The 22,167-nt window shown below is 40.4% G+C and overlaps 1 protein-coding gene across 13 annotated transcripts in view; it reads left to right on the plus strand.

Annotated features, from left to right (window-relative positions):
* LOC132695322 (E3 ubiquitin-protein ligase RNF113A) overlaps positions 1-22,167 on the plus strand; it is a 506,126-nt gene that overhangs the window by 477,103 nt on the left and 6,856 nt on the right. Inside the window, exons 1-3 of one of the 13 annotated variants that reach the window (XM_081795264.1) lie at positions 5,192-5,508; positions 6,519-6,595; positions 8,285-8,336. The exons of 9 other annotated variants lie outside the window; for them this stretch is intronic. The gene's annotated coding sequence lies outside the window, so the exon portion shown is untranslated. Of the gene's footprint in view, positions 1-3,183; positions 3,249-5,191; positions 6,596-8,284; positions 8,337-22,167 lie in introns of those variants that run through there. 3 more of the 13 variants (XM_060659724.3, XM_060659731.3, XR_013554665.1) reach the window with 3 other exon arrangements.

Consider the following 22,167-nt stretch of genomic DNA (forward strand, 5'->3'; position numbering starts at 1 on the left):
GCCACTTCCTTCTGTCTGGATTCCTTTGGAGTCTCAAGTCTTCTTTCTTATATACATATCCAGAATGCATTTCTACATTCTGGTTTCTCTGAGGAAAATTAATGATACTTGCAAAGCAATTTGACAGCCAAAAAGCTGTCCAGCTTTTTTGATCGTTTATAGTTGTCTTACGCACTCCTATTTCAACAGCCTACTTTTTTAAAAGTTCACCTATATCAAGCCTTTCTAAAGCACTCAACTTAATTTTTCATTGATATAACCCTTTCTACCTTCATATTTTGTCTGATATTGTAATATGATGTTAAATGACATAATTATATTAACAAGTACAACGACATAAACAGGTTTGGAAACAAACTTCAGATGAGACTGGTTCTTGGTCAACATTCAGCTCCACGGTGAGGAGCCATTAGCATTCATTCTGCAGTGAGTTTTGTGCAGTAAATAGAGAGCAGTGGCTAATAGGGTAGATCTAACCTGACAAAGCAGTTAAATCGGGACTGGTTAAGAGTTACTGCACATCTATCAAGCTACAAATTTTAGAGTCTGAACAATTTCTGATAACTGGCGAGAAACCCAGGACTTTAGCTGCTTGCTACAAACTCACTATGTGACCATAGACAGGGGTGATATTAAAAAAATGTTCAAGGGGCACCTGGGTGGCTCGGTTGGTTGAGTGTCTGACATCCACTCTGGTCGTGATCTCATGGTTCACGGGTTCGAGCCCCATGTTGGGCCTGGTGCTGATCGCTTGGAGCCTGGAGCCTGTCTCACATTCTGTGTCTCCCTCTCTCGCTGCCTCTCTCCCACTCCTACTCTGTCTCTCTCAAAAATAAATAAACATTTAAAAATAAATAAATAAAAATGTTCAAGAATCATTGGCCAGGATAGCCTGCACACTGTCCAATTAGAATTCATGCTGGCCATAAACAACCTGTAAGAATATGTGTGTTCTAGCTGGAGATTAGCCCTGACCATAGATAAACTGGCATGTTGAGCATTCTTCACTTGTAAATGAGGGAGGTTGGTCAAGCAAAGCTCTATTGTTCCTTCTGACTCTGAAATTCTTCCATTGAGCTATATGCAGCTCTAATTAATTTCCTCCTATGGGATTCATCAGTTCTCTGATTCCATTGTTTCTTCTTTCTTTGGATAGGTGCTGTCTCAGAATTATCACTGAGACAGACTCTCATGCGCAATAACAAAAAGACAATAGCAAGGGAGGCATGGATGATAAGATAGACATTAACCATAAATACAGAGCATATAGTATGTACTTTATATGTGCTACATTAAAAAAAAAAAAACATTTACCTTCACATACTCACATCCTCCTTCCTGATTCTCCAGGAATCTGTCTTCTGCATGTTTCATTTTGTTTTTAACCTGGGGATGACGCTTGTTTTTATGCCATGCTTAGTTTACACAGATTGGAACATGTTTTCCACATGCAGGCTTCTTGTTTGCCAACAAGCCCAGCTGTTGGGGGGCACTGAAGATCACCCAATTACAGAAAACAATCTTGAATACCTTTTCATGTCTCCCTCTCCTACCCTAGAGGATCTTTTCCAACAATTGCAATTCTAAGGGCTTCTTCCATTTACAGGAAACATTTACTCCTTTATTGTCCGCCCCCCCCCCCCCCCCCCGCCCCTTTCCAACTTATCCTAAAAGAGTTTATCGTTGAGCAGGTAGGGGGCCCTTTTCAATTGCCTCTGACTTACAGACCAAGGTGGGGGGCCAGGTCCATCTGATTAGACTTTGATTCTGCACTCCTTCTACAGGAAGACAGGACACAACAGATTTGAACACTCGCTTGGGGAAAACGGCACGCACGCGCGCACACACACACACACCAAAAAGTCTTCAAACTACTTTACAGCATTGGTTCAGGCTCCCGTATGCCAGGTCCCAGCCCATAATAAATTTTATTGCAATGTTATAAACTCCTGAAAAGAGGAACTTGGAATAGAAGTGCTGACACGAGCTGCCAGACCCGCGGCACTACATTCTTGTGGGTTCTGTCCTGACATCAGCGCACATCTAGGGCAAAACCCAAAATACTAAAATACCCAAATAATGTTTTGCCTTTCAGATAGATTCCTTTTCTCTCAAATTAATTTTAGTAAAATAAAAAACTAGGTGGTCTTATCAAAGAGAAATGGGCACTCTTGCAAACAACACATGACTTCGTGTGGAGTCATGGCTTAGAGCTCAAAGAGTTTTTCAGCCTAAGTTAAATTCATCTTGCAAATAAAGTGCCTTTTTTGAGGGGGGGAGGGGTGGGTGATTATTCATGTAAATGACAGCTTTATGTACTATAATTACAGTCATTAATGAAGGCACAATTACTTTATCATACATTACCAGGATCAAAGAAGGTCTCTTAAGAATCAGTTGTCAGTATATAGAGTCAATACAGAAATTAGACCAAATACGAACTGGAAAATTGTGCTTAAATAATGCCCCAGAGGTTAAAGAAACAATGAGTTGAAGTTGCAGAGTGAGAAAATTAAAAAGACACACTAGAGGTCACTGTTGCTACTTGAGCTGAGGTTGTATCCTATCTATCTATCTCTCTCTCTATCTATCTGTCTATCTATCTATCATTTTTGGTAGCCTGTGAGCATACTGGAAAATCTCGAAAAAGATCAACTACCTTAATTAAATTTTAAAAACTCTATCGTGTATTTTTCCCTCTCTGTTGTATGTTGGATATTTAAGATAGAATTTGAAAAGAAATCTGAATTTTAAGGATTTCTTTCATGATCATATCAAATAATTCATCCCTGATGAAAAACCTTACCCCCATTTTGTGGATTTTGAAAATCACCTTCAAACTATTCCTTCACTTGGATCCAAAAGTAAAAGTAATTGAAGAATTCTGTTTGGTATTCCTCTCCATAATAGAAGGAAATGATTCCAACTCTTAACATTGTGCAAAAATGTAAGATTGTTAAATATGGACAATATGTTGAGTCCCATGTTTCAAACTCTATAGAGAAAGAGTCTCTTAAGTATGGCAGGTTTGTGGAAAATCTTGGAAACAGGTCATGGGAATTGTTAGTAAAATATTCCAATTCTACATACATAAAAGGAAATTATTTTAGAAAAACAACCAACGTCTCAGGTGGGCCATTGCAAACATAATGAGTCTAACAGAAAGAATTCCCTTTTTTGCAGCCTTCAGGAGACTCAGGTCCTGTCTTTTCCCTCTGAGATGGCTGGTACTCAGTAAGTACATACTGTTGCTAGAGAAAAGGAGCCCATCCATTCCAGAGACCCAGAGCCCAGCTTCTGAGTGTCTTAACAGAGAAGTTAAAAGCTGAATGGTGTATTCCAATAAGAGTATCGTACCACTGCCAAAGTTGGGATTCAGTATTCTTCCTCTTAGACTATTGGTCTTAGATATGGGTAGTGGTAATAGGAACATCAACAAAGGTATATGGCTATATTCAACTCTAGGCCTTGAAACATTTTCAGTAAGACGGGTCACCCTAACGCTCCTGCTTTCTGGTCTTTGCACATGAAACCCATCTCCTCCCATTTGATAACACAAGGCCTACCCAAAAAGAAAAAAAAAGGAGGAAGAGGGAGAAAAGTGTGAAGTCTGTTTCCTTTTCTAAACCCCTACTTTGCTCTGCATTGCGTTATTTGCTTTGTCCATGTAGCTCAGTCCTGGGAATAATTAAGGTTCAAAGGCCTGAGTAATAACTCCTTAGTAACTGAGTGCTTGCTACAAGTTTCATGGGTGTGGGTAAAATAGATTCGGAATTTAATTTGAAAATTTTAAGAGAGGATTCTGTATATTTAATTGTATTTTCCAGGGGGTGGGAACTAGCGGGAGGCTCAGAACCTCGGTGTGAATGAGATGGAAGTGTCTCGCCCATGTGAGAGTGCAGCATATGGGGGAAGGCCATGTGCCCTAGATGCAGGGCTTCCTCCACAGCCCAGCTGGGGTGAACTAGGGCAAATTCTTGACCTTTCTAAACCTAATTTTTCACTTGTGAAATGGAGATCATAATTTCTGTCTCTGCAGGCAGAATTACATAAATTAATGGTTGTAAAGTGCCAGGCCTAGGGCTTGGCACGGGTAAGCACTCAGTAAATGTCAGTTGTCATCGTTGTCATAGGGGAAGTTCACTGGACTCCTTTGCACCTATCAAAGAGACACAGAAGCTATGTTTACATCCATAAGCAGGTTTGAAACAACAACAGCATAAACAAATAACAGTTGAAGTCAACAGCTTGTTGTTTGGGAGAAAAAAAAACAAACAAACAAGTTTTAATTAACCGTTGTGTCTTTGTTTTTCCGAACAGTTTTGTGTATACAGATTCAAATGTGGACTTTAAGGAAAACAGAACACTTTACTACCATTACAGAACTATTACCATAATTTCTTTGGTTAAGAAAATTACGTACATTTTGTTAACCAAAAGAAAAAAAGACATTAAATGTGTCTGTGTTTTGCACAGTGTAACTATTTTTTTGAAAATGCTCTATAATCTGCAGGCTGGAGGGTGGACTGGGGTTCATTGAAGTCAGCCACATGTAACAGCAGCCCCAGACTTCTCACAAGGTTGAAAGCCACTGCCCTCACTGGTTCTGGTTGCAATTATAATATGCAATACATTTTGTTTTAAATGGAAGCTTTTATAATGAAATTTGGAAGCCCACGTCATTTCCCTTTGCTTACTACAAAAAGAGAATTTGAGGGCAGACAATAAAGGAAATGGCAGGGAACTATTATGTGACCTTGGGCAAATCGCTCAGTGGTTAGGCCTGTACACACACACACACACACACACACACACGCACGCACACACACCCTTAGTCTTTAAATTCTTTTGCAGAGCTATGTTAAGCAAAAAGTGGAATGGAGATTTAGCAATTCTATGGTTATTTTGAATAAGGGATATTTGATCAACTTGAATGAATAATTGTTACCAAATTTTCTCATTAACCAAGAAATTGCTAAATCTTGTGTTTTAAGAAGTACTGCCCGGGGTAGGGGAAATGAAGGGTTTTCTTCCTCACTTGGGCGTACAGCTGAGAATTTAGTCTGTAGTTTTGTCCACTGGTCTCCCTGGAATGGAAGTCCCGGAATTTCCTCTCAGGCTAGATTCAAACATTTTCAAAACCGTTATTCTCAGTTAACACTCTGGAACATCACTTCTGAGGTGACTTTATTTAATTAAACAGGGCTTGGGCAGAAATACAGCAAGATGTTCACCACTTACACGAAAAAAAAAAAAAAATCCAGGATCCTGTCCCCAAACTCCCAAATGGATAAATAAATCCCGCACTCCCAGCTCGCACTCAGACTTGGCTTAGCCTGACCGCAGGCAGTTGCTGACTACAGGGAGGAGTTGGGCGCTGGGGGAGCTGTTGCACGTACGTAGCACGTAGCACGTAGACGTAGCACGGAAGGTAGAAGTTGCAGGGGCGGAGCGGAGGAACCGTCCAGTGGTCCCATCTGAGCTCATAGTGGGTGTGACTGCCTTCAGGTACTGGTTTCCCCCTTGGCTGATGCAATGTTGCCTCATTAGGGACTCTAAACGCCAGTTTGACTTTGAGTATAAATAGAAGGTCACAGCTCTAGGGGTAGCTCTGCGGAAGAAGGAGACAGCAAATAGGAGACAGCAGGAGGGGCTTTTCCAGGGAGCTCTTTAGTGTGGGCCTCGGGCTGAAGGACAGAGAGCAGGCACGCCAGAAGGGACACTGGGGTTGACACCCACCATCTCCTTTCGCCCCGCTCATTAATTTAGCCCGTGCCTTTCAGCCGCATGATGCGGTGAAAAAAGACTTCCTGCCACGGCGAGATGTCTGCTTTGCACAGAGGCCTGGATTCTGCCCTTTCCTCCTCAGGAGTTCAAACGGGTCACTTCTCTCACACCGTAGAACTTTTGGGTGCAGCAAGGCAAACGCGTTCAGATGTTTTCGTGTCTTGGGACGTTGTGGGAGGTAGGAGGAATTGAGTTCCCGGACCTCAGGTGCAATGCACAGGTCCGCGGCAAAGTCTTTCCACCTCAGGATCCGTGGCCAGGCCTTCCTTGTCCATGCTTCTCAAAGTTCAGGCCACAGATATTGTTAACAGGATCATTCCAGAGACCCCTTTTTAAAGGTACGGCACACTGGGCCTTACCCAGGATTCACTGAATCAGAATCTCCGGGCATGTATCCCAGGAATCTGCACTGTAGCCACCTTCCTGGTTTTTGTTTGTTTTTTCTTTTGCACGTTATTATGTGAGAAATAGGGCCAGCTGCCACCAGCTTTTAGTCTTAATAAGGGCTAAGCTCTTAGCTTAGTATGGACCCTCTCTCAGTGGCTTATGGATTGAGCACTCCTGGGTTCCATTCATATTAAAGGACATTTGGAGAGGGTAGTTTATCTCATGATTTACTCACAAGCATGATTCTGAGGGAGTGGGGCGAAGAGTGTTAGAGGTATCAAGAAATTTTTAATCAATTGAGTGAGACAGAGACAACATCTGTACCTTGGCCACCTCTCCCGTAGTGTGTGGGTTTAGTCACTTCTGCTCATCACACATCTGATTAGAAACACAGCCACAACCAGCGAAGCAGTATTACAAGGTAGGTTGTTGTCAGCTTGTTGTTTTTCTTTAAGCCACTCTGTATATTCTGAATTACTGTTTTGAAAGAATTATTTGTAAGTGGTAAGTTAGATGTTTTCACTGCCATTGTTCTTGTGATTACTAGAAACCCAGGACTTTCCACTCTAAGATTGTTTAAAATCCTTACATAAGAAGCAGGTGGACTCTATCGTTATGTATGCCGAAGGGCACAAAGGAAGATACATAAAATTTTAAATACCCAAATTGCCCACTTTATGCCATATACCTCTTGTACCATGTATAAAAATATATATGTATATATATAATAGGAAAGAATAAAAATTTAAAATAAGTATATATCCAGGTTAAGGAAAAAGCATACTGCACAAAAATGTCTTTGTATAAATGCTGAATAAGATAGGGTAAGGGGATATTTATAGTTCTGCAGACGACTTAATATTTACTGCACCAGGAATTCATCCATCCTTCCAACTGGCTTGAGAGGCGTTTGAAACCAATAAAGCATATTTGTGTCCAAGCAGGGAGTGGAGTCCAGGCCCCACATAGCAGACCTGAGATGTGCTGGCCCAGGGAGCTTAAGTGATGTCAAATGTAAACCACTTTTCAAAAGCATGTTATCAGGTCCACACCAGACTATCCATTTTGATAATCTCATTCCATTTTTCATTTTATTGTTGAAAGGAGAAATAGATTAATGAGAGTCCAAATCCCCCTAGAAAGAAAACCTTCCTTATAAGGCATGTCTGAAGAGAGATTTGGAAAAATTACTTACTCTGCCTTTGTTTTGCCAAGTAAAGTAACATTTAGACCATTTATATTTGAAAAATTCTTAACCCAGGTCAGCGTGGCCTACTAGATTGTATCTAGAGGGAAAGAAATGAAGAACAACTAAAGATGATGATGATGATGATTTGTTTAGGTCAGTTCCAAATCTTCCAGACCTTGGTTCGCCAGTGTTGATTGACCGCTTGCCAATTTTCAGTTTGTGTGTATGATGGACATTTGGGGACAAACCCCATGATCCATTTCAGATACAACAAGAAAAAAATTGGCCCCAAATTGCATTTGCAAATGGTGTACCACATGAAAGAAACATTTGTCTGAAGAGAATTTTAAATGTTCAGCTCTTGGATATACAGATATATTCTTTCAGGTATCTCAGAACACTACAAGAAAGCTTGCTAGAGAATGAAAATCGGAATCATAGCAGGGCATAAACAGAAGAGAACAGAAGGAGTCTTAGAAATCATCTTATCACATTGGTGACATCGTTTTACAGATGAGTGACCAGAGCCTATAAGGGTGGTCCCCGTGATTTCAAAAAACTTGCTTCCATTAGTCTTTCAGGGCAATGAGTCAAATGATACTGTGGTAGCTCCAGGAAAAAATGTCAAGGTTTGGAAATTCTTTAGCCACTCAGAGTTGGAACAAGAGCCCCGCTTTCCAGACTCCCAGGCCAGAAGGCTGCACTTGAAAGGATAGGAGGCTTTTTTTTAAAATAATTCCATTTTGTCAACCAACTAGAAGACAATTTTGCTTAGATGCTCAGTGGAGGTGTAGTAAAGTATTGTTTCTGACCAAATGTTCCTGTCCTCAGTGAGGTTATAGTAAACAGTATTCCTGCCCTAAACAAATTTATTAGCCGGGGGTCATTTTTAACTTTACCACTTCATTCTGATTTTCACAGCTGCTTCTCAGAGGTGCTGGCACTGCCATTGATAATCCAAGCTTTCAGCAAGGTAAGCTCCCATTTGGCTAATAACATTTCATTTGGTTGACAACAGGCTAATAACTAGATCTTGCCACACACACACACACACACACACACACACACACACACAAGCCATCACAATGCCAGGCTCCTGTCAATTGAATTAGGAACCATTGGTATAGACAGATAATCAAGGTCACAGGAATTCAGAAGAAAGAGACGTTATTGTCTTTGGAAAAGAGACTAGACGAGATGTAGCTCCATTATTTACCATAAATAATTAGGGTACAGTCCCTGTGGGTAAAGAGCTGCACCCTACTTGATGGATCGTGTTCTATTCATCTTACTAGCAGTGTTCTTTTTAGGCATTTTTGATGTCTGCATTTAGAGCCATTGAGTCTGTTGCCTCCCTTCTCGTGGGACATGGGGAGAACGGCTGATACTTTATTTGTTCCTGACAGCTAAAAAAAAACACATAAAGCCAACAGAAACAGAGAACATGGTCTCTAGCCTTCCAGCTTCAGACCCCCGTCTTGGGTTGCATCGAACCACACCACAGAAGCAGTTCTGGCCAAGCACACCACTTGAAACAAGCTGGGGAAGCCCCTGCTGGGCCAGGAAGGGATGCCGGTCATGAGGCTGAAATCTGGCCCAAAGGGGAGGCAGAACCTTGGATGGCTCTGCCAGGAGGGACTGTGTGTGCTCTCACTGGGGTGAGAGCTCTGCCCTGCGGTTTGGTGAGTTGAGGTGTTGTGCACCTAAGGCCCTCCCAGTAAACTGCCTCCCAGCAAATGCAAAACCACACTGTGGCATACACACCCCGGCAGAAGGAAATTAATTAAGACCCTGTGCTGACATTCCCTTCTGAGCTCACGCCACCCTCCAGCTAGGGCCACACATCACTCTGTGAGAGAGCAGACACAGCTGTGGGAGCTGTCTAGACCTGCTGTGATTAAGAAGGGCTCTGCTGCCTTAATGTCGAGTGTGTTTTCTTATGTCAGTATTGTCTCCTAGTTTTAGCATGACTGAATTGTCAAAGGTTTTCGGGTGGGTGTTTTCCCCCCTTTTTTTGGCCTTGCCTGTGAAATGACACAGTCTTCTCTTTTCCTGGTTTCCATTATATTCCATTGTATGGCCATGCACAGAGTAACATTTTTTTTTTTAAGTTTGTGTGTTTTCCATCTAATACCATGCAGTAACTATAATGCATAAACATGTGTTTAGGCACTTTGGAAAACATTTTTAAAATTAAAATGCCTCATGTCAGTCATAGGCATGCGGTACCAAAGTGTGTATGTAGCTGATCATGTGGATTAAGTATTCAGAGGAAAACATCTTTATAGTTATTGTGCATGTTCCACAGCCACTCTTCAAAGTGAACCATCTCTGCATTAAAATAGCATTTTTATTTTGTCAAGACACTAAAAGCAATTGGAGGCCAGTGTTGATAGACCGCTTGCCAATTTTCAGTTTTTAAATCAAAGCTGCTTTGGACTTAGTAAGTGTGAGCTCTGTAAATATCCATAGTCATTCTATTTACATTTTACATGCATTCAAAATAACTCTCCCTTAAAAAAAAGAAAATGACTGAAGGAACATTTGCTCTAAGTTGAAAAACATTCCACCTCAGAACAGTCTCTTGTAGGCTGAATGATAGTCCCTTTGATATAATGGTTCTTAATGAAAATTGTGAGGGATTTTTCTGCTCTAAAAGCCTCAAGGGAGTTGGGCGGGAAGGGCACAGGTCAGCAGTAAGAACAACACCCATCCCAAGAGGCAATGACATTTGTTCTCCCGTCCTCAAAGTTTGTTCCTTAATTATTTTAGATATTGTCTCCTTATTGTTTTGAATGCTCTGCCTCTCTCTAAGAGGAAAAGTCATTTTCGCACAATGCACATAATACCCAATGTTGCTAAAGGACAAGGACCAGCCTTTGGGACTGAGCCGCTTAAGACTGAAAATCTCCAAGCTTATATTTCTTTGTCAATGTCAACATTATTTTTCAAAATTTGAAAATATGAACACCAATTAATTGGCCAAGATTCCAGCTATTTAATTAAAACTTGATGAGTTATAGAATTTGTGGGGATGGTAAGCAAGTATTGCTTGGGTTGTGTTGTCAAAGGCATCAGAGGAAGAATTCCATCCAAGGCATGAATCTTAATAGGTACTTCATTTGCCCAAGCTGGATTTTATTTTCATACAATTTTATTTATCATATACAGTTGTTTAGATGAATCCTTGAGTAAATATAAAACCATGTGAACTCTGTTTACAACACATCTTGTACCTAAAGGCCCTGGCAATGAATAGAGACTCAAAGATGAATGAAATGACCCCACTTTCAAAGATGTACTGTCTAGTAGGGGAAATAGAGAACAAAGAAATATCTTACAGTGTAATACATATAAAATCTCTTTTGTGTCTATACAAAAATAGCCTAGAGACGGGAGTAACTGATTTTTTTCTGGAGAAGTCAATGAAAAGGTAAACCTAAGCAGGATCATAAAATGTAAATAGTTGATTGTTTCCTTTGCTGTACAAAAGCTTTTTATCTTGATGAGCTCCCAGTAGTTCATTTTTGCTTTTATTTCCCTTGCCTTTGGAGATGGGTTGAGTAAGAAGTTGCTGCAGCTGAGGTCAAAGAGGTGGTTCCTCTAGGATTTTGATGGTTTCCTGTCTCACATTTAGGTCTTTCATCCATTTTGAGTTTATTTTTGTGTATGGTGTAAGAAAGGGGTCTAGTTTCATTCTTCTGCATGTTGCTATCTAGTTCTCTCAGCACCATTTGCTAAAGAGACTCTTTTTTCCAGGATACTCTCCTGCTTTGTCAAAGATTAGTTGGCCATACATTTATGGGTCCAATTCTGGGTTCTCTATTCTATTCCATTGGTGTATGTGTCCTGTCCTGATGATAACAGCTGTGACTAATGAATGGCTAAAGAAGATGTGGTGTATGTATATGTATGTATGTACATATGTATGTACATACATACATATACATACACACAATGGAATACTACTTGGCAATGGAAAAGAATGAAATCTTGCCATTTGCAACAATGTGGATGGAACTGAAGGGTATTATGCTAAGTGAAATAAGTCAGAGAAAGACATATATGTTTTCTCTCATATGTGGAATTTGAGAAACTTAGCAGAAGACTATGGGGGAAGGGAAGGGAAAAAGTAGTTACAAACAGAGAGGGAGACAAACCATAAGAGAAAAAACTGAGGATTGATGGAGGGGGCAGAGAGGAGGGAAAAATGGGTGGTGGGTATTGAGGAGGGCACTTGTTGGGATGAGCGCTGGGTGTTGTATGTAAGTGATGAATCATGGGAATCTACGCCCGAAGCCAAGAGCACACTGTATACACTGTCAGCTAACTTGACAATAAATTGCATTTTTGCAAATAATAAAAATAAAATAAAATGTAAATAGTAGTGTACTAAGGACACAAGAGGAAGATGGCTTATATACCAGGAATAATATTTAGAAGAACATGGAAGAGTGAAACCAGTGAAAGAGAGACTGAGAGAGAGACCATTGCAAGCAGTTCATTGTTACAGAACATGAGTGGGAAGGCGTGGGGGGTGAGGCTGACCATGCTTTCAGGGCCTAAATCACGGAGAGTCTTTTACGCAGTACTAAGAGAGTTGGCTTCTAGTCTGTGGCACTAATGAACCATGGCTGAGGTTTAGGCTTTAAGAAAGATATCTCCAGTGGTACTTTGGAGGCTGGATTATGAATTTGAAGGGAGAGAAACAAGGATGAGTAAGGCTATTTGGGAGGCCATTATATAGTCCAAACAAAAGAGGATGTAGGGCTTAACTAGAAAAGTAGAGACAGGAGAAAATAGAAATGACAACTATTAAAAAGGGGGGTTGGTAGGTTGAATTTGGAGAGTCAGAGAAGGGAATGAGCCATGATGACTTTTGATCCTTAGCAAAGAAGCCCAGTGCAGCATTTAAGGAAGGGTGTTACGCACAGATGCAGGTATTAAGGGTAGTCTTAAAATTGTTTTCAATTACTCATCACTAGCAGTGGCAATTTTGTCAACTAGTATTCGGATTCTGCCTGCATCTTCTGTATTCCGGGGATAGGGAAGTGGCAACGTCTATAATACATGACTGCACTTAGCAGATGCCTGGAAAAAAAATTGGTAACTCCCTAGGAGGCCCTATGAGAACAGCCCAGAAATTACAGTCAACAGAGTTGAGCTAGAGCTGGCCCTGGCCAAAACAACCAGTTAGAATAGGGGAAATTCAGCAAATCATTCGGTTATGTGGCCTGTGTAATATGGCCCCCTACTAACTCCAATCCTACAAGAAAGATAACACATACACATACAGAGATGTACACAAATACATCAGAATAATTTGAAGATTATTTTAACAAATTATTTTATGTTTTGACTGTCAATGCCATGTTCATGGAAACTAAAATGATCTTAATATAGGAGGAACCCACTTATCTCAAAAGCAAGCATTTGTTTCGGATATATTCTGAAATGCTAGCATTTGTTAGGGGAGAATTTTCTACTGGATATTTTTCTAATTTCTGCCCTTTCTCTGTCTGCTCTTGTCCCAGGGATCTTAGCCTTTTGCAGTGCAATTATTCTCTGAAAATAATGAGTGTATCTAGCTGTGCCCTGGGCACAGTGTTGTATTTTACATGGTTACATCATTTATTCCTCCCAACAACCTACAGGTTGAAATTGTTATTACCCCAATTTTCAGATAAAGAAACAAAAGCAGAGAGGTTAAATGACTTGCCCAAGATTACATAGCTAGCAAATGTATAGACACTTCAATCCCAAGATGTTTGACAGCTTGTCCAAGTGGTCTTAGCCACTGTCCATGTCTGGTTCACTTGGATTTACAGATGAAGCAGGTTTTCTTGTGTACAAGACCAAAACTCAACCCCATCAGTCATTATTATCAATCATTTTTGTCATTTCATAACCTCAGAGTTTAAATCTGTAGTCCTGTGATCCCCTACCAACCCAGGAAAACCTAAAACAATGAAATTGCACTTGCCTGGTCTGCTGACTTTACACCAAGATCCAGCTAAACTGCATGAACTGTCAAGGCTAAAACTAGGACTTCTATCTTAGCTAACACCTGCCTCTCTCTCTCTCTCTCTCTGTTGAAATATATTATAATTAGCTGCTCTTCCTGGGAGAGACTGTAAAACTGAATGCAATTAAACAAAAAGAGAGACAGCAGATTTTATAGCAAAAAAAAAAAAAAAGTAATTTGGAAAGCCAACTAGACGGATGCATATTCAAAAGTAGCAATTTCACAGGCAAGGCAAACCTCCCTTATTTTGCAATAATGTACTGTGTACTGACTGGCAACCAGTGTAGCCTTTTGCACATGCTTGGGACTCTATCCTTGTCCACTCACTGGTACTCACAAAATGGGTTTAGTTGAATTAGGACATTTAATAGAACAGCCATTATCTGGCTGTGGTTTCACGTTAGTCAAGGACCACAATAAGCAGGTGACATGTGGCATACAGCCCATGATCCTTACTAGCCAAACGGCCCAGTGAGGGCAAAGTGTGTGTTACAGATACTCAGACAGGCTCCTGTGCTATAACTAAAGGTGTGCAGTGTGGGACCAGTTGCCTCGTTTCTCTCCGTCAGTTCTCCGGCTGTGAAATGACCATGCTGATGCCTGCCCTACTTCCCTCAGGAGAACATGGTGAGATTCAGAAAGGGCTACAAACAAATTGTTTTATTCAAGTTTGGCTAATGAAAAGCCTATAATACAGCTATTTGTAGAAATGTGTTCATTTGTTGCTGAACAGATACTAGTCCCTGAGCACAGTTCTAGGGGAAGACCCAGTTACTTACAATTCATTAAAATGACTCATCACTTTCCTAAAACTGCATGTGGGAACTGTCAGTGTCCAAAAGGTAGATCGTGAAATAACCCATGGCCCAGTCACTAAAAGCTGAAAAGATTTGTAAGTGCCTCAGAAAAGTTCACAACTTAGTTGGAGAAAAAAAATTAGTCAAGGCAGATGTGTAGTGCAGGTTTGTAGCTGGGGAGAGGCAGACTTAGGGAGAAGAAATGCAGAAAAAAATTAAAGCTAAATGTTAGCCTCATCCTAGAACAGACCAGCCTGGAGATACTCTGGGTTTTATTGAACAGTTGCAAGGTAGCTTTAATTTAGCACTATATTTTGAAAGGTTTGCTATACCAGTGCTCTTTCCAACATTGCTTGTGTGTTTTTGGCTATGCCTAGAGGCCTGCTGTGGACTGATGGATGTCCAGGTGTGGAAAAGGATGCTAGCCATTTGTTTGCACTGTGGATTTATTTCTTTGCACTGTCTTTGCTCCTCCTAATTAAAATAGTAAACATTATTGTACTCAAAGCTTAAATAGCCCCCTGGACATGAGAGTGTTATGAATTAATAAGTAGAAGTAAACTCCTTTAATACGCCTCTTCCTCATATCAAATCTTTCAAATGCAAAGCCCATTTGCAGTAAAAATCAGAGAAATGTAAAAGGCAACCTGATATTGAACATGAAACTAAACTCTCACAAAAAGCAACATAACAAGCAGGAAAAAAGGAATTTTCAAAATTATCTTCCAAAAAAAAAAGAAAAAATTATTTTCCTAAAGAATTCTGAATCCCCAGTGCTCTATTTTCCCAGGTTAAAAAGAAGTCAGACTGTTGTAGGCGTTCTGAACTAGGTTACTGAGTAGCCATCTGTAGCAGGCCAGCCCCTGGATGTCGTGCCCCTGTTAATGAAATCTGGATGTGCACTGGTAAACGGACCTGGTGAACGGTAGATGTCAGCCATTGGGTGATGGGCAATCATCAATCATCCATTGTCAGTTACTTCTGTCCCAGTGAGTAAGCCTTTATTTAAAGCATAAAGTAAGAATGTTGCCAGACCACAGGAACAAGCCCTGAGCTGTTTGCAGGTGCTGCTATTCACAGCTGCCAATTAAACCCCTGACATTTCCATCTTGGCCATGAGGCATAGCATATGCTTTTGACATACCAGTTTTTTAAAACAATATCATCTATCTCGGATTATCAATACATATGTCTTATTCTTTTCCCATGCTTACAACATTAGGCTTTTAAAAATATCTTGTTTTAGAAGTAGAAGAAGGAGAAACAGAAAACTCTAGTGAACTGAATTATTAAGATGTACACATAGCATTTTCTTGTAACTGGGGAAGTGACCAGCATTTTAGATGTGGAAAGTCATCTGTGATGCCTAAATATACATGGCAGAGACGACTTTGAAGATTTCAACTTTTGGTAATCTTGTCCCTACATTTCTTTCTGAAAATTTTTCTTACTCTCTGGTAACCAAATGCTACCTACTCATCTCATGTAAATTCAGTGCTGTTAGAACTAGATATTAAATTTTTTATTATATGACTACATTCCAGTTCTTTTCATTGGGATTCAAACATAAGTATGCCTTGTGTTGGAAGAATTTCGTGAAATTTGCCAGACTTTTTATTTGGTCTCGATTGTAGGTCCATGAAAGGGTGTACTCCTATGCAGAGTTTGCATGATGCCTTTACTTCCACATATTTCCAGGTTGGAGTATAAAAGCATGCCACCACTCTTGAGGGATTATAGATACTGTGGACATTTCATCTATAAATACCATGAATAGGAAAAAGAGAGAGAGAGAGAAAGCTCTACATACACCTTTTGGGAATATTTCCCATTTGTAACTGATTTACCCATTTTTCTAGCTCTTGGTAAGGGATGAACTTTGGTTACAAACAGAAATTTGAAGTAATTTATTCTTGCTGATCAGTGTTTAGAAAATGGGGCACCTGGGTGGCTCAGTCGGTTTTGCATCCAACTCTTGATTTTAGCTCAGGTCATGATCTCACAATCCGTGGGACTGAGCCCCATGTTGGGCTCTGTGCTGACGGCGTGGAGCCTGCTTGGGATTCTTTCTCTCCCCCTCTCTCTGCCCCATTCCCGCTCACACTCTTGTGTGCTCTCTGTTTCTCTCAAATAAATAAACTTAAAAAAAAAAATGAAGATAGGTTCTGTGTGGTCTCATGTTGTTTCACAAGAACTAGGTCAAAATCAGCTGTGATTGGAAGTGTAAGGCTTTTGTTTTTCTAGGTCCAGCAACAGACTTTCTGATCTGAGACTGCCTCGGCCTTTCTCCCCATCCCCTGTTCATCTGGCAGAGCTATACACTTACTTCCACGTTCTGTGGAATCCCCGATTCCCACTGATTTCAGGGACTTCTGTTGGGGAAAGCAAATCTGACAAAGCCAGGGTCTCTCTGTCTTACTTTGTTTTATCATGGCAGAAATTTTATGTTATTTTCTCACTTCTCAGCAGGGGAAAAGTTGCTATACTCTTTGAGGGAGGCTCAGCCGATTTCCATTGTAAAAAGAAGAGAAAATTTGTTACTGCTGTTTGTGTAACGAAGGGCTACTAAAGGAGCTATCTTCTAATAAAAAGATGGCTTTGCTCTGTAAATTAATTTTATAATAAAAGCTGCCCTATGAATATATCGAATGGTGAAAATCTGAAGTAAATATGTTAGCATATCAAGAATACCTGTGTGTTTGAAATGAAAATTCGATGACTTACAGCATCCTTGAGCCCTTGAGCCATATGCACACGTATTTCTTAACAGAGCTGAGGATGCTGTGCAGTGGCATCAGCTTTGGGCTGCTCAGTTGGGACAGTGTCCACAGGCTTTGAGATAAAAGTGAAAGGTTGGGCCACTTACCTCCACCGATACCAGGTCTTCCAGGTGCCTCTGGTTGTAGCAGTAATGAGAGCGATGATGGCAGCAGTAATGCTAATAATAACAGTAATGGCAGCTACCATTACAGATGGCAGCTTTGTATGGTGGTTGAGAGCGCGGATTCTGTAGGTAGACTGTAGATCCTGGCTCTGCCACGTACTAACTCTGTGATCCTTGGTAGATTGCTTAACACTTCCGTGCTTCAGCCGCTTCCTCTGTAAAATGGGGGTAGTAATAGAAGCTACCTCATCGGTGCATTGAATGCTTGGAGTAGTACCTGGCATGTACTACAAGAAGTACCACTAGAGCATTAAAGAAATGAGTATGCCTAGAACAGAGACTATATCATTATTCCTGTTTTTCATGGAGGCAGACTGAGGCCATGTGAGGCTTCCAAGCCAGCAATTCACCACATTTTAGCCTGGGTTGGTGTGACTTCAAGACCAATGTTCTTTCTGCCGGTCTTCCAGGCTTTCTATTGTAGGCGTCATTTCACAACTTACACCATTGGTCGGAAAGGGGTTGAAGAAAAGAGACAGTGTTTGAAACTTGGAAAATGCAGGCACTCCGGAGTATCAGAGCAACAGAAATCATCTAAAGACAGGGGACAGTAAACATTTTCCCAAAGCCAGAAGGTCAGGTAGTCACCACACATAATGCTCCTGAATGAATGAACTCATTCATTTATTCAACAGTTATGCGTGTCCCCCACCTTTCTGCACAAGGGGCAGCAACCTCACGTGTAGCCACTTAATGAGTAAGAGGATGTGTTTTATGTGATTTTGTCAAAGAAAGAGGCCCACGATAACTTTAGGAAATGATACTAATGAGAAGATGCCAGTATTTTTTCTGGCAGTTGAATCCAGTTTGGTAAATTCTGGGGCTCTGTCTTCTCCCCTTCCTCAATGTCTCGAGGCAGAGCAAGCTAGCCACAGAACGAGGCAAGGGCTGTCTGTCCCAGGCTGGGTCTCATCAGTACATTTGTGTCTCTTGTGGTTGTCTTTATCCAGCCTAACTGGTATTGTTTTTGGCACTCTTAACATTATGATGTTATGTTTCAAATGTTTCCAAAACTGAAACACACAAGGTCTTTCATTTCCTTTCTGCCTACTAAGATTATTTCAGCTCCACACATGCAAAGCAGAGTATTATGCAAGAAATTAATCATATCAGAGCAAAGTAGCTACTGAAAAATTGCCAAACACCATAAACATTGGTCAAAATGGAGTCCAACCATTTGCACAGAGAATAATTGAAGCTATGGATTCACTTGGGGTAACTAAGCAACTTTTCATTATGAATTATAAAGCTTTTCAAACATAAAATGATATCTGAGAGGAGTGCATTACCTAAAAGGTTTCGATAAGCAATGAAAGGAGCTTTAAAATATGCAGCAGGGATCAATCATCCAGCTGTATAGCGTTACTTATACTTTGTGGCGTCATCTACATTCCTTGATAAACAATGTCCCATAACCTCCGAGCGTTCCCATTATTTCCGTCAGCACCCAGACATAAGAAGTGACAAAAATGTCAGATGATGTTTTATTTACTAATATAAAACAAGTTCTCGTGGAAGTAGACATTCTACGACAATGGAGGTTTATGAAGCACATTTCCCAGCACCAAAAATGATTCACGTTGTCCAAGAAAGATAAAAAGCCTGCTGTTAGTGATGAATTTTAATTGGAATGTTACTCATCATGGGCATGAATTTCTTTCATTTGGGAGATGACATGTCCTGCTTCTGTTGTGGAAGGACAGTTGAGTCTGCCTGAAAAAGAAAAGGTAGCTAAAACACACTTTTGACACCCAAAAGGAAGTTGTCCTGGTGTCACCTGCCGAAACAAGTATTCTGATGTCTTCCAGTCATCGCTTTGCAGGCGACGTTTTTGTCAGTTACATGTAAAATCAAACCCAGCATTCAGACTCAGATGCAGAGAAGTTCTGCCTTCCTCTACCCTGTTTATGAAAAAAATGAAATGGGAGCGTCAATTGGGAAAATCACTTGATGGTATGGAAGAGTTGGAATTAGCTGTAGAATTCTACCAAAGGTGCAGTGAGATAGAGTGAGCAGCACAGAAGAAAAAATGACAATTGTAGATTCTCTTCGTTTTGACAGAAGAGGGCCTGAGTGTGGCATATCAACATTGACTGATGCTAGGTAGTAGAGAAAGGGAACTCGTAAAAGGTCAGGAAAGTGGAGTTAAAGAGGGTGAGGTGCATGGAGACTGGAAAGGTAAAAGGGGCGGCAGGGAGGAGAAGGGTGAGGAAGAAAGGCTAGATATATGAAAAGTTTCAGGACCTCACGTCCTTTGCAAAAAGAAAATCGTTTACCAGCCTTTATGTGATTCAGGAAATACTGTGGTTTAGGAAGGTTTAAACTAATGCAGTGGGCATTGGTCCCATGATTGTGGGGAGAAACTACTTCTCCTGAGTAGGACAAATAGGGTGGCTGCAGCCAGCCCCTTCGGAACTCGATATAAAAACATCAATTTGCATCATGGAACCTTGGCCGGCCTGCTTTGTGGCAGTGGTACAGAGCAGTCAATGCTCTATAGATACACAAATTGATTACTTCAATTACCAAAATCAATTTTCCAGAATAGAGTGAAATACATGGAAACGTATCTCAAAAGGTCATTTAAAATTAGCCCAAACTACCAACTGAAGGCCCTGCATTCAGAAGAGCACCTTGCTGCACATTGTAACTCTCCCTTTCCTGTATCTTTGCCTACGTAAGGTCTGAGGCTAAAAGCACCCAGCTGGAACCTGGTGAAACAACAACCAAATTGCATTGCTCCCTGTGCACTCATGAATCTCTTAATAAGCTCACCTGATACAGTTCTTAGTATGGAACCAGGGTTTACTCCTGTAAGTAAAAGGGTCAGGTCTATTCTCCCCACCCCCCACCCCCCGCCCCGCCCCCCCCTTAATAGATATTGTTTGAATTACGGCTTTCCTTTCAAATTGTGGCTGGCCATGTATGTTTTGGGATATGTTGTATGTATTGCATAAACACATAGACCATTTTCTGTTCAGATACTATATACTTTTATGTGCAACACGGTTATCCACATATATATATAATATCTCTCATGCAAATATACAAAAATTCATGAGGATGTTTTGCTCTCTTAAAATCCTTTCAGATTGCTTGGATGATTTTCTTTACATGTTTTCAACTTACCTAACGGCAAACCTCACTTCATTCTACACTAGTCTAATTAATTTGACAGGACTGGAAACTTGTTCTTCCTGTTCACACTTATTATTCATCTTTTCAGAATGCCCTGTAGGGAGGATGAAGCACAATAAAGCAGTATTTACCAAATGCCTTAGTGCTAAATGCCCTTTTATGCTGACTCGGCACATTGGTGGCATGGAGTAGATCTGACTTTAGGGCAGCCTAACAAAAATGACATTTTCTAGAGTATCATCTATTTAAACAGGTCTTAAAGAAGGGAACTACGTCCGTTTTTCCCTGAAGTTTTATAGTGGGCTCTGGGGACTACAATTTATCCCTACTGTATCTGAAATCTTTGCTAAAGAAATGACAGAGGTATCATATTTTGCAAGATAAGCCTTCAGTCTGCAGTGGCAAATGTAGAGATAATTTCAAGTTTTTTTAAGAACTGCAGACATAACCTGAAACATACCGAGCATTTTGAGAGGGGGTGGGTTGAAATGCAGAATCGATAGATGCAACCAGGGAGAAGGGCTTTTCCTTTTAGGCTAACTTTGAAATTCTCCTCAGAGAGCAAACTTTTGATAGGGGGCAAAGATTCTTACAAGGTTGGTACAGGTGGATAATTAAAAAAATAAGAGTGAATTTATCTGCATACATTATTTAAATACCTAAAGCATTTCTCTGCTTTAATGATAAATTACGATCAGTAAAATCTGTTGGCTGCCTTCAAGCTAACTAATGGATCACTAATCAGCAACAGTCGAATCATCCTAACTAAGGTGGAATAAATATCTCCAAGGAAGCTGCAGTTAATTTTTTCGGTCTAAACCTGTACAGATGCTGACATATACGTACCTATATTCTTGTACTACATATGTGTGTGTGTGTGGATATGTGCATACATGTGTTTGTATGCACACGTTAAAAACCTTTGACACCTTCTTGTTCACCCACCACTGCTCTATTCTTCTTGGTATGTTGTATAAGAAAGATTGTTCCTGCCACTAATTAATCCTTAAAGAGATTGGCTGATACATCTTATTGTTACCAATACATTTTTAATTGTTCATTTTACTCCAGCACCATTTGAACACAAGTCAATTTGCAGTTTCATTAGAGGACAGAAAAGGCCTGGGGTCTATCCTTGGTTTCAAAAAAGAAAAGGATAAAAAGCAGGCAAAATTTCAGAAAGAATGTTAATCCTCGAATTAATCAAGCAAGAATTAATGTGTGCTGCTACTTGAGTGCCTAAGTCTTCTTGCCAAGGAGTGCACTTTGTCATACCTACCCCTCCGGAGAAACCTCTTTACAAGCTTTGTGGCCAAATACCCTGGCAACTAATGACGAGCTTTGAAGCAACATTCACAGACCATTTGCTTTGATGACATTTGGAGGCTTTTCTCCCCTCATTCCCATTCTATTGTTAAGTAGAGTACACATGCCATACAGCCTTTGAAAACTAATCAATACTGTGAGATTTGTCAGGTTGCAGCTGACTAGTATTACATCTTAAAACTCTTTCCTTAGCTGACTTGTTGTACACATTTTTAAGTTAAACCTTATGAAGGGGGTTGGGTAGATTAGCCTTACCATATTCACAGGCACACTAGTATGACATGGCTCTTTCTTCCATATTTTAACATCAAAAGCTCATAATCTGTGTAAGTTAACCTTCCATAAAACTAAAATTATATGGTCATCATACATAATCTGATGATTGATTACAGCTGTCAGAAAGGTCACAAATTGTAAATGTTTACTACAGTTGCACCATGAAAATTACTACATACTTTAAAAAAATCCATCTAGAGAAAATAGACAGCTTACATTCATAGGCTGCAGAACTGAAGCATATATGTTTTCTTTGTGACTTTTAGCTCTCTTAAAATCAATGTTAAAACCCTTAGGT

The sequence above is a fragment of the Panthera onca genome, chromosome A3 (assembly GCF_046562875.1).
Source record: "Panthera onca isolate mPanOnc1 chromosome A3, mPanOnc1 haplotype 2, whole genome shotgun sequence".
Taxonomy (NCBI): domain Eukaryota; kingdom Metazoa; phylum Chordata; class Mammalia; order Carnivora; family Felidae; genus Panthera; species Panthera onca.